Below are 3,695 nucleotides of genomic sequence, written 5' to 3' on the forward strand. Positions count from 1 at the left end.
ACCACTTTATGGGTCACATGGGCCGCAGGGAGTCAGACTGCAGACTAGTGATGCGCGGATCGGCTCTGACGCCATCCGAATCCGCATGTACGCATAAATCATCCACCCGAACGAATTATTTTCTACGATTTATAGACCCGCACCCGCCCTGCACCCGCATGGACATTTCACTCCACCTCTATATTGCCTTTTAAATTATGTCGAGCAGCGCAAGCTTTCTATGTGATTTCTTTATTGTGTGTTCGTTGTATTGATGTATGAGTGTTTTCTTTAACGATTTACTTTAAAGATTAGAGAGGCTGCTTTCAGTAATTAAACGTTTCCATGGTGAACTGTGCCTTTGCAATACAGTTTCATATTTATGCCGCGGTCCCGTTTCTCTCTTGTATAATAGAAATAATTGTTATTAGTGTCTACACAGCGTCTCTCTTAATGGGGAGACGCACTTATCTTTTCTGCTGCGGTGGGATCGCTGCAGGTATTTCATGAATTAATATTTTTCTCATTAATGATGTATTATTTCACCCACCCGCAACCCATCCGCTATTAATCAGAATGTTAATTTTTATGACCCGACCCGCCCGATCCGCGGATTAACCGCGGTGCTCGCGGATATAACTGCAATCCGCGCATCACTACTGCAGACTCTCAAGCGGGAGACCAGAGTTCGATTCCTGGCAGACGCTTCCACAAAATTCAGCATCACGGGGCTGTTAGACTCTTAGTCTTGTTCTAGTGAGAAATTTCCCCGGTTGCATGGATGTATACTTTTGTTGTTTTTGTTTTTTAGCTGCCAGCAGCTTGTATAGGTCGGTCTGTTGGTTCCAAAAGTTTCCAAAAATTTGGTGCTGATTTTCATCATGGATATCTATTGATCTCGGTCTTGCACTGACATGAGTGATGGCTTGTCAGACTTTGACAGGAGAGAGTTTCATATCGATTGGTTATTTAAGCCCCTCCCCCTTTCCTGATGGCTGTATTGATCCTGAAGTTGCATTGAGATGTGTGATATTCTATATCTGTTGATCCCAAAGTTGCATTTAGTGACAATTTATTCGACTCATGAGAGCAATGCTGAAGCCATGTTGAAATGTGTGAAGGATCATCCGACTCCAGAGAGTGTCCTATCGATTAGTGTTGTAATTTAAGCCCCTCCCCCTTTTGTGATTGGCTGTCTTTTGATCAACTATATCTATTGATCCCAAAGTTGCACTGACATGAATGATCGGACTGTCTGAGAAATTTGAACAAACTTTTTACTGCTTTTCACCATCTACAGTATATCTATTGATCCTTAACTCACATTGACATGAGTGATGGCTTGTTGGACTCGGGAGAGAGTTTCCTATTAGCTGGTTATTTCATTTAAGCCCCTCCCCCTTCCCTGATTGGCTGTTTTTTGGTTGTGTATATCTATTGATTCTGGAACCACATTGAGATCAGTGATGGCTTGTTGGATCCAGGAGAAACTTTCTATTGATTGGTGGTGTCATTAATGACACTCCCTCTGTCCTAATTGGCTGTTTTTTATTGTCTACATCTTTTGATCCAAAGGAGGTAGACGCCAGACCGGCTAAGGAAGAAACAAGCTTTAGGTAACGTACACTCTAGCCTGAACAGCTTTAACATTTTGCTGCAGTATGATGTACATTTGTTAGCATCTTGAGTCTGAATCCAGACAATGGAAAACCCTGGAGGAATTTGTGACAACATACCATGTGGCAGGCGGCTGGTCAGTAATGGGATCTGATATGACACCGTCCTGCTTGTGTTAACAGGCACAGGTTTTAATGTCAACATACTTTCACACACTCCAATGCACACCCCCCAAGAACCTAAAGAGAGCAAGTGCATATGAAGACGTGACCTGACCAAGACCTGACCAAACAATACTGTATGGATTAGTCCAAAGCATAAGTTGTCCAGGATAGTTGGTATAGACCTGCCTGCATCTCCAGGCTTGATGTTGCCTCCCAGCACGCCGCCATAAAGAACAGAGCATCCGCCACCACTGATTGGTAAAACATGTAGAGTAGTCTGTTCTTACATTGAAAGACCTGAGCCTCCTCAAGAGTCTACTCCATCCTCTCTTGTCCAGAGCCTTCATGTTATCAGTCCAGTCCAGTTTGTTGTTGATATGAGCCCTACTTGTAGGACTGAACCATCTCCACCTCCTTGCCCTGGATTTGGCAGGAGTCAGTTGGAAAACCTTGGTCTTACTGGCGTTGAGCCACCTTTCCTGGCACCACCATATCAAGCTCTCCTGTGCTCCTCTCATTGCCCTCACTGATGCATCCCACATTAGCGGAGTCGCAAGAGAACTAATGGAGGTGGCATGACCCAGAGCTGAATCTGAAATTTGAGGTGTAGAAAGTGAATAGGAAAGGCGCCAGTGTAGTTCCATGGAGCTAATGCTACCCCCCATGTTAATGTGCAACATGTCTGACACACTGCTCCTGAGGCAGGTAAACTGCAGCCTCTAAATTAGATGCATAATCCAGGACACCATGCTGTTGTCTACCTGCATCACCCTGAGCTTCTTCTTGATCTGAAGGGCCTGGATTGGGTTGAAAGCACTTGGGAAATCCAAAAGCATGGCTCACCACACTTCCCAGTGGGAATTCCTGGTGGGAATTCACCCTGTGGAGCTGGTATATGATGGCATTGCCCATGCCTATTTTGGCCTGAGATGAAAATCAGAGGGGGTTGAGAGAGTCATTCACCAGGGGTCTGAATGCTGCAGTACCAGCCTGAGGTCTATAGTTTTTGAGGACACTGGAACATCCCTTCATAGGCACTGGGACAAGGCAGGAGGTTTTCCATAGTAGGGGTAGCCTCTCAAAATTAAGGGACAGGTGGAGGAAGTGCTGGAAAACCTCTGCTGACATGCTCTTAGCACCCTGGGGCGGATGCCTTGCCTCTGTGGAGCCTCCCCACATCCCTTGTCCCTTGGGGAGGGGGACAAGGCCATGGTGTTGACCCCTGGTGTGATGGACCTGTTTCCTCCAGATGACAACATTTAGCTTGAGCTTGGATTAACGTACAATCACGGTATTCCTTAATGGCTGTATGTCTGTATTTCAGCCTTACCTCCAGACGTCCAGCAACAGTTGGTCCATGAAGAAGAGGTTCCCCCTGAGCAGCAGGACTGGAGCCCCAGTCTGGACCAGGAGGATCCAGAGCCCCCACACATTAAAGAGGAACAGGAGGAACTCTGGACCAGTCAGGAGGGAGAGCAGCTTCAAGGGCCGGAGGAGGCCGATATCACCGAGTTCCCGTTCACTCCTGTCCCTGTGAAGAGTGAAGATGATGAAGAGAAACCTCAGTCCTCACAGCTTCATCAAAGCCAAACTGAGGGGAACAGAGAGGCAGAGCCTCTAGCCAGCAGCTCAACTGAACAGATGAAAACAGAAGCTGATGGAGAGGACTGTGGAGTATCAGAACCAGCCAGGAACTTAGATCCAGCTAGTCATTTACACCCAACTAGTGATGGCAAGACTTCAGACTCTTCTGAACCTGAGACTGAAGACAGTGATGATGAATGGAAGGAGACTAGAGAACCTCAGTCAGGTTTAGACTCAGTGAAACACAATGAAGTCCTTATAAGTCATAAGAGATCTTATACTGGTGAGAAACCATTTAGTTGCTCAGACTGTGCTAAAAGTTTTGGTTTTAAAGGACAGTTGAAGACACAC

This window comes from Centroberyx gerrardi, chromosome 19, assembly GCF_048128805.1.
Source record: "Centroberyx gerrardi isolate f3 chromosome 19, fCenGer3.hap1.cur.20231027, whole genome shotgun sequence".
NCBI classification, from domain to species: domain Eukaryota; kingdom Metazoa; phylum Chordata; class Actinopteri; order Beryciformes; family Berycidae; genus Centroberyx; species Centroberyx gerrardi.